Source organism: Rhincodon typus, chromosome 26 (genome assembly GCF_021869965.1).
Source record: "Rhincodon typus isolate 14 chromosome 26, sRhiTyp1.1, whole genome shotgun sequence".
Taxonomy (NCBI): Eukaryota; Metazoa; Chordata; class Chondrichthyes; order Orectolobiformes; family Rhincodontidae; genus Rhincodon; species Rhincodon typus.
Window position 1 is genome coordinate 25621011 of NC_063357.1, and position 9701 is coordinate 25630711.

The 9701-nt window shown below is 38.7% G+C and overlaps 1 long non-coding RNA gene and 2 other non-coding genes across 3 annotated transcripts; all 3 read right to left on the bottom strand.

Moving 5' to 3' along the window:
* Positions 1–6946: 6946 nt before the first annotated feature.
* Positions 6947–9285, bottom strand: LOC109927451. The gene is made up of 4 exons (XR_007264841.1): positions 8978–9285; positions 8489–8538; positions 8171–8221; positions 6947–7051 (listed from the first exon to the last, which is right to left on the bottom strand). It is a non-coding gene; the product is annotated as an uncharacterized LOC109927451 (long non-coding RNA).
* On the bottom strand, positions 8295–8430 carry LOC125486217. The gene has a single exon (XR_007264907.1). It is a non-coding gene; the product is annotated as a small nucleolar RNA SNORA8 (small nucleolar RNA).
* On the bottom strand, positions 9169–9303 carry LOC125486220. The gene has a single exon (XR_007264910.1). It is a non-coding gene; the product is annotated as a small nucleolar RNA SNORA18 (small nucleolar RNA).
* Positions 9304–9701: the final 398 nt, after the last annotated feature.

A 9701-nucleotide genomic window follows, 5' to 3' on the forward strand; every position in this document is an offset into this window, starting at 1 on the left:
ATATTTAATACAGATCAAAAATCAAATTTACCAGTGAAATTTCACCACAAGGAATAACTAGAATTTTCTCCAACACTAATATTGCAATTGGATCAAAATGGTTTGAAACCTTAAATCAGTTTGCTGATTATAGTGCATTGCCCAAGATTAATTTTTTTGTTTTAGGTCATTTTCACCTACAGTACAAGGACTGTATGTCCTTATGTTGGTTCAAGCTACCACTTCATATCAGATATCACACCCTTTTTTTTCCTATCATGATTTTGCTTAGGTTAGTTTTGGTTGGCTGTGTAATTCACTGAGCTGTAATTCTTTCCAGATGGTGCCATCTATTGTGAACATGCTGTAAGTGTCTGGACAGTTCATAAATGCTGCGGGCTATTCCTCTCAAAAGAATGAATAGATTCCAGTCTCTAAAAGACAACCCATTTGAGGGACTCGCGTTCTTCTCATTGCCAACCTTTGTAATTAAATGTTTTCTTTTCAACAAATGGAGATTGAGGAAAACAAACTGCTGTAAATGCTTCATTAACACTGCCAACTGGCAGAACAAAAAAATAAAAATTGATTTATCATGGGCAATTCATAAATGCTGTGGGCTATTCCTCCAAAAGAATGAATAGATTCCAACCCGTAAGAGGCAACCCATTTGAAGGACTTAGTGGAGTACCTTAATTTTTAAAGCAGAGGTTATGACCATACAAAAATAGGGAAGGTGGGAAGATTGTGTATCAACCTCCCAGCAAACTGTAATCGGTGTTCCAATAAGAAACAGGTATGAAAATGATCTTGCCAAATTTTGCACAGAGAAGATTTGTTTCTAGCCTTCTTCTCATTGCCAACTTGTGATTAAATGTTTTCTTTTCAACAAATGGAGATTGAGGAAAACAAACCACTGCAAGTGCTTCATAAGCACTGCCAACTGGGAGAAGAAAAAAAAAATTGATTTATCTTTTTACATGTTTTTACTTGTCAGCTTGTAACCCTTAAAATCCACCATGGTTTTTTTTGTTTGCAGGGAAGAAGACAGTCAGCCAGAGCTGTTGAATCCCTGTAACAAAATGGAATTAAGTTATGAATGAATTATCAGGTAGTGTGCGGCAACACAGCGATTGCCATACTTAATGTGCCACCAATATTATTTCTAAAGTACTCTTTAGCTGTAAAGTACTTTGCAATATGTCAATAATTATGAAAGGCAGCATATAAACGCAAGTTTACTTTTCTTTATTCTAGTGCTGTGCAGTAGCACTGAATATATCGCACAGTACAATAAATATCAGACTATAATAGAGAAAAAAGTTGCAGCAATGTTGATAATGAATAAAAATTGTCATTAATTATACTAATGAGTAATAATATTTTGCAGGGTTAAGGGAAATTAAGAGGCTAGTGGAGTAGGATCCTTCAACTCGTCTGTTCTGACCTTTTTCTTTCTTATTCCCCCTCTCTCAGCCTCAGGGACCCAGCCCAGTCCTCTGAAGCTAGGTTGGTGATGCTGCCAAACAGCAGCCCAGTGCGGATTGAGTCAACTGCGACCATCGGCCAGAGCAGGTATGCTGGCAACCAGCGTGAAGCGAGGTGGCAGACCACATGGAGGCCCCCTGTGTTGGTCTTTTGCAGACAGTTTGTGAAGTTTGTCTTTAACTTTGCTTCTTGTTTCTGACCTATGGTTATACTGTGTATTGCTGTAATGTAACCTCTATCTTTCATTTCTCAATTCTGTAACTAAGGATTGCACCCAGGTAATCTGTACCTAAGATGGCAACTTATGAACTTTTCACTGTACTCAATGAGTACATGTGACAATAAAGCTAATTCAATTCAATTTTGACAGCATTCCACAACTCAGTTGACATAGGTTTAGATGTAGCAGTGTTGTAGAATCAAGAAATGTTCTACATCTAATCTTGGGAGTTCTTTGGCTTGATAGAATAATAAGAAAAAACATGAGCCAGGTTTCTCATTTCTGAGCAATTCCTGCTGGAAAGCATACCTATGAGCACACAGAACTCTCATATGATATCTCTTAGTGAATAACCTGCTGACACTTGTAGCTAGTTCTGATCAGAATCCAGTCTGCTGCCGTGAATTTGTGTAACAAGTTTGTTTGTTGTCAGGGCACATAAAACAAGGGCTATGCTTAAACATTCTGCATGATATTTCCTAAAAAAAGAAACCAAGCAGAGAACACAATTTCGATTTATAATCTTTTGTCAAACATGATATTAGCTAGTAACAAGATTGAAGTATTGGCTACCTATTTGCTGGCTTCCCGAGATGCAGAACAGACAAATGAGCTGCATCCCACAACACATCCAGTGGGTAGGCTGTTGAGTTTCATGGTTAGGGACACATAGCTACAATCACATTTCAGGTTGTCTGTCAGCTTCCATTTATGGCACATGGCTACATTGTCCTTGTTGCATGCAAATTAAATTAAGCATTGTATTTACAGAAGATCCAAGCCAAGGACCTCTGCTGTTTGGTCAGTGATAAAGCTTGTTTTTTTCCCCCCCCCTTTATGTTTCTCATGATACCACCAATTTGGACAGTATGGCATGCCACAAATATTAGTTGAGATTCCAAGGCCACCATGATTCCAAATGCCTCATATGGGTTTTTCAAGTTTTTGAAAACTGCAAATTGGATTGGTGATAAGCCAAACATGGATTTTGTGTGCACAATAGCTCATCAAGAACTTGCCATCCAATGTCATCAAGTAAACAACTTAACGTCATAAAATGGCATTGTTGTGAATAGCATGTCATGATGAAAGCAAATCCAAGGATGCCCAAAATTCAGATGTCACTACCATCTACCTCTAATTTTACTGCCAGCAGATAATTTTCTGAGCCTCGTTCTTTGTCAGCAACATCATTATTGACAGAAATGGGAAGTGTCCTTTCAGTAGTGTTTTTAAAGTGGATGAACATCAATGGGGAAAGATCCAAGCTTAGGCTTCCAAACCCACACAATGAATAGATCCCACTCAGTTGATTTTTGCTACAACATAGATACTATTCCAAGCAGATGCAACGGCACCAATAAGATAAGGATATCTTTGACTAACTATGCTTTCTGTAATACCCAGGTACTATATTGACTCATCTACAAATATCAAGACTGTGCGTTCAGCTGCTACAACAGACTTAAGCATAAAATCATTAAAAAAATGCAGTTTAATGGAAAACTTAAACTGTAACAGACAAGACACTCCCATGGTGTCAGGAATAAGAACAATTCCCACAAGGCTCAAAATTGATGATGGCGCTGTCTTTCAGATGAGGTATTCACAAAGATTAACTCAATTGGCTGGAAGGCTGGCTTGTGATGAGGAGTGATGCCAACAGCATGGTTCAATTCCTGAATTGAACAAGGTTACCATAAAGGATTCTCCTTCTGAACTGCTGCCCTTGCCAGAGGCATAGTAACCCTCAAGTTAAAGCACCAGTCACCTCCCTGACAGCAGCCCCAGGGAGACTATGACGACCACAGCTTTAGCTCTGAAATTTATAGGATGTAGAGTACTCCATTTAACTATTCTAGAAAGAGTGTTGATTGATACTCGTCTCAACTATAAACATTTTATTCAGTTATCTATTCATTGCAAATTTTGCAGATTTCAATAAACGATAACAGCATAGTTCATCTAACTATAACTATCAAGTGGAAGAGATATGGAACTTTTGCAATGAACTAGTTTACAAATTATAGCCCTGGAGTAAAACCCAAGAGTATGTATTTGGTAGCCTGGCCACCATGTTGTGCGTGTTCAGTTATTCCCTATGTCACAAAAACCCTAACCTTGAGTAAACCACTACAAGGAATATCCTTTCTTCCATCCAGGCTGCAGCTCACTGATGCTTGGTGGCTCACCATCTGCAGATCCCAACACTATACTACCTTCTCAACATTCAGCAGTATCAGCATCATCAGCATCTGAACAGCTGATCAGATTAAATAGTGGCATTGCTGTCTTCCTCACTAACAGCCCAAAAGGTGAGGGTTAGTGCCAAAAGACCAGTCACAGCACTGCAGCTTGTACTATATACCAAATAGTAGGATGAAGGTAAAGTGGAATATGCCAAGATATTCCTAAAGCAGGAATACATTTTCATTTGTAATGTTCTCAGTCACACTAAACTCAGGTGGTTGGGCTCATGACCCAAAACCCCATTTCCTCTGTGGGGCTCAGGAAAGGCAGGCATTCATTCACCCACCCTGAATTTCCCCATTATGAAATTCTCCCCTGCCTGTACCTTGCTATTCCATAAGCCCCCATCTGAATTCTTCCATAGCAACCCTTGCAACTCAGCTTTCTAGTGCTTCATTGCTTGCAAGTTTGCCTCGTATAAAATTGGAGCTCACTAAACAGAAGAAACCCCTTTCAGTGTGCAAGTTACACAGGTTAAATTTTAAACTAAAAAAGGGTAATGCAAAATCTTCATTGAAAATATTAAAACTTCCAAGAGATTTTTTTTAGGACATGTACTGCCAGTCAAGATGTTGCAAAATCTTTTGATATAGTGGGATAGTGTATTGCTGCCCCCTAGTGACTTTGCCTGGCATATGAAATCTACAAATTCATCACAGGACTCAACTGCTCATCTCATCTCCAGGGCTCCTGTTGAGTTTTTCTGTTTTTGCTCATAATTTAAGATACCATTTCTTGTCCTTGGCTGCAAACATCCAAGCCCATAGACACCATAATTTGTGAATAAATTGTGAATCAAAAATGACTGGAATCTGTTGGTCTCAGTAGTATTTCACACTAGCACACTAACAGTTTAATTCTCTTCAGTTAACTATACCAGTTTGATGCCTAGCTTTAATGTCACGAGGTGCATTCCAAATGCTAAAAACGCACTAGTTAAGATAGGAGCAGTAATGGCCAGGTGTAGGGACCTTTCATGACCAATTAGGAAATATTCTACACAAGATAGTAGAAATGTAAACATTTCCTTCAACAGAAATTGGTTAAACTAATTTTAACTACCCTACTCAGTGCTTTCCCCCATACCATCACTATCTGCTGCTGGAAGTTGTTACACAGCAAACCACCCAGCTGTAGTATCAATGTGAGGTACATGAAAATCAAGAAATTAAGTGCACTACAATGCTTGTGGGCAATACAGTAATGAGTAACCCCAATTTGCATATAGACTGGATTAACCAAGTTAATGTGAAAAATGAATTCCTGATGCATGTACCAATGTGGAGTGTGACAGATCCCCAGAACCAGTTAGGGATCAGTTATTTTAGTATCATGACATGATATCAAGTCTAAGACTTCAGGAGGTGCATTTTGTCCTTTTTAAGAGGTTTTATGACAGAGGTGCCAAGCTGTCTATTTGACTCCAATAAAGTAAATATCTTGAGGGGCTTCAGTTTTGTTTAAAAAGTTGAGTAGTAGTCTGAATGGACAGGGTTAAACTACTCCAGAGTCAGGATTTTTAGTTTTAGCTTTCAATAACAGTTGCTGGGGTCTTGAAGTGGGTTTGAAAGCTGCAGTACATCTTTCCCTGCTACTGTTTGATAGTTTTTTGTCCTGACTGGAGGACTGCATGAGACAATCTGTTTTACTGAATTTGCCTTTACTAAGTGTTTATGGGATGTTATTGTATTGGAACAGTTAGTGTTTCGTAGTTAAATAATCTACTAAATCCAACTGTTCAAGAGACAAATGTCCACAGCATATTTTAAACCCCGTTATAGATTTTAATTCAATTATCTAATGTGATTTAACACAATTTATTTCATTTGTGATAACCCACAAAACAAATTTGGACTATACAAACACCACAAATTTGGCACCCATGTCTTTTGAACTCTACATCTGAACATATTTGGAGTTAAGTACCCACAAAAAGGTCAAGTTTGTTGTGATCAGAACAGTTCATTCTGCTTCACCTTCAAGTTTTCTAATTTGGATCTAGCCAAAATATTCAGAAGTTCTCTTCCCCTAGTGTTTTCCCTTCAATGAAAATTCCATACCCAAAATTCAGGTTCTCTGAAGAGGTCAAAGCCTAGTTCACTGACCATCTGTTCTAATCTTGTCTCAAGGTGAAAATTTCTCAACTGAATCATTATGAAATTAGAGGCAATATATATATTAACTGAAATATCACAGGTTACCAATTACTTTGTTATGAAATAAGTAAGCTACAAATTTATATGAACCAAATGCACATCTTAAAGAACATTGCAAATTCTCAGTTCTTGTTAATGAACCCTAACACAGCATTCCAAAGCTAGATTCAATTTGCATGCGGCCAACAGTGAACATACATGCGAAATATCACAGAAGAAATGAGTTTTTATGTAGCTTAACACAAACAGTGACCATTAACTAGGTCTCTTCAGTCAGGTTTCCATTTTCTATGTTTCCAGCATTTCCTAAAGCAGAGTAAAGAAAGTAAAATATAAAAATGTCCATACAAGCATTCGATGCAGTATATATTACATCTTTAAAAAAATTCCTTTCGCACAATAAAGCAAATGAGAGAATAGTGTGTGCCAACCCAAAATAGCATCAGAATCAAATAAAGTAGGATGTTTCATCAAATTTTAGATGGTTTGACCAGTCAGTAAACAAGTCTCATTTCAGTGAAGCTCAGCAGAGTTAACACAATGACAAGAGATTAAAGCTGACCATTAAGTTACGTTGTAGGGGTTGTGCTCAAATTTCAGCCTTGCTTTAAAGTGTATGTGTATCCCATGAGCATATACTACAAAACACATGATTGCAGTAACTAACACAGGATGATACTCTTCGGTCATAGCGTAAAGAGTTTTTGGATTTGCACCAAAAACCCTCTTTGAAGTGACCAGGCCTGAACCTATAGCAAGTACCACAAAAATGTAACATGAAGTATTTGTGCCTGCAGATAGCCATATGCAGGTGTTAGAGCAGGAAGAATCAAAGCAATTAAGAAAAAAAACAACTTGCCTGGAATACAAGCGGCCATTTTGACACCAAGTCCACCCAAAATATTTTCATACTCTTTCCCTTTGTTTGGTATCAAGACTTTTATTAGTGTCCTCCAACCTATGGAAAATATGCACAAGCCAGTCAGTAAATAATGCTGTCAATTCTGTACTTGAATCAGTACAAAGTGCTGCCTATTACTGACAAGGTGCTAAATAGACACCCAATACCAGGAAAATCTCTAGTTTGATCCCAGTTTGAGAGTGCAACTAACTCAGAAGGAGCAAGGTAGTCATGAGCTCAAACTGCTTTTGGCCAACGAGAAAATCCACACTACTGGCTGGCCAAATAACAGCTCACCAGCTTGACAGAAGCCAATCTGTAGTTCTAACTTGCAACTAGTGAAGAATGGTTTAAGGGACATGAAGCTTCAGGTGGGGTTAGAACAAATGGCAAAGGGGACAATTCTAAGGCCATTCTACACTTTTGCCAGTGTTAATCAAGCCACATAACGAGTTAATACACATGATAAAGAGAATCACTGGGACATTTATGCTATCAGCATTTGTGAAGCTAGCTCTTCACAAATGCATTTTTGGGTGACAATTGCTTCTGGGACACTGATGGACTGCAGCTACTGTTGCAGGCAAGTCAACGACTAAACCCATTGGATAAGGAACAAGATCCTACACTCTGGAAGCAGAGCTGATCAGACAGATTGGACATGGTGCCACTTTATGCATGGATTGATCAGTGTGCAATTTATACTTCATAACCATAATTTACCTGCTTGTTTAATTGTCTTCTATCCAGAAGGCCAAAAGAAATCATATCTTGGCAATATTTTCATGGGGGGGGGGGTAATTCAGTTAAATCTAGTAGTTTTGTTTACAGGCTGCCAGCATTAAACTATAAAGCACAGTTCTGTTTTAGAGCAGGGTAATGTTCCCAACTAACTTACCAATTGTTAACTATGCAGTCAGCTGGGATGGTTTCTTTATGGTCAACTCCACAGCAGATCAGAAACAGTCAGTCATTCTGGCAGCCTTGGTAAGTGACCAATGTCTCACATTACAAGTAGTTTATTTTACCAAGTGAAGCTACATATTTAGCTTCAGCCTAGAACTCCAAAACGTCATACAGTAACTTTTGGAAAATTGACAGGCTGTTATTTATTCAATTTTTGCATTGCAAGAGGCTATTTTCAAAAAAAAAAAAACAAAAAAAAAACTGCTGTACCTGTTCAAGAATTTAGTGCAACAATCACTGCAGTCTTGAGCTCTGACAGGCCTATTAAATTTAAAAAGAATCAATGGTTTTACTAGAAACATACCAAGCTTAACTCAGATCAACATATAGTGTTACATGTATCAGCAAAAAAAACCAAGTTAACAAACACAATGAGCCTGCCAACCAACGATGCAAAATGCTGAATTAGTGTAGCACTGTTTTATGAACATCCACCAGGAACTACTGCTGGATGCAGATACGACAGTGCATTTTAAAACTGATCTCAGACACATGCAAGTTTTAACTATAAAAATAAACTTGACATACCTGAAGACGGAAGTGCCAGGAAGTGATTTACTTCTGAGGAGTCTTGACAGCTTTAGAGGGAAAAAAAAAAGCCATGAGATCCAAAATGCATGTCAAAGCCTGAATCTAATAAAGTATGAGTTATGACAAAAGCAGTCCTGTTCAGAACAAAATTATTTTATGTTCATTGTTTTTCACACAGCAGTTGAACAGAAAACTCATCACTACAGAACTCGCACTTGAACAATAGTCCTGCGAATTAGCTTTGGCCATCAGGGAAGAGCAGGGAGTGAGAAACTGACTCAAAGACAGACACATTGGGTTTAATAAATTCCTGCTGTGCTGTATCATTATCAGCAATGCTGCAATCTATCCTGATTTCACAATAAATTTATATGTGCAGCTTTCCTTCTCATCAAGGGTTCTTGGAATAGAACCTGATGGAAGTGACAAAATACTTCCAGAAAAAGGCAGAACTTCTCAAACCAACGGAGCAGCAGACAAACCTACCATTCAATGCTTCAACTTCCTTTCCTGGTAATAAAAGAGTTTCCAAAGGTCACCTCACATGGACTGGACATCCCTCTGAATTCTGCATGGAGACATTTTAAGGCCTTTAAAATACAAGCCATTTGTCAAAAATCAACAGGCACACAGTCCAGATCCAGCACCCTTCAGGAAATACCCATGGAAAACTAGGCAATTGTTTTGTAGTTTAACCTCGTTGGTTTAACAGCATAATCCAACGAGTAAAGCGAGAACTACAAAGTTTACTCTTTGAGGCATTTCCAACAACATAAATCTATTGTTAAGTTTCAGTTGGGATAGACCTCATGCCCCCAGTGCTACAAGCATCAAGTGCTCAACTCCAATGTTAATCAGCAGACTTCAGAACTGTCTCTGCCCAGTGCTGCATGGCAGTTTTGGCTGTTTGCCAACATACCCCAAACCCAGGAGCCATTAATTGAATGGTGATTAACTTGCTTTTTTCCTTTCTGCTCCTACGCTGCTGCTTGGCCTGCTGTGTCCATCCAGCCCTGCACCTTGCTGTCTCGGATTCTCCAGTTCCTACTATCTCCGATTCAATTTTAACCCCACTGCGAAGCCTCCAAGGATGCCTAGCCTGAAGAAGTTACCCTCCTCCCTCAGGGGGTCTCTATCTGCCTCCCACTCTCTCCCTATTTATTTCAGAACCCCCTTCCCCTCCCCCTTTTCTGATGAAGGGTCTAGGCCC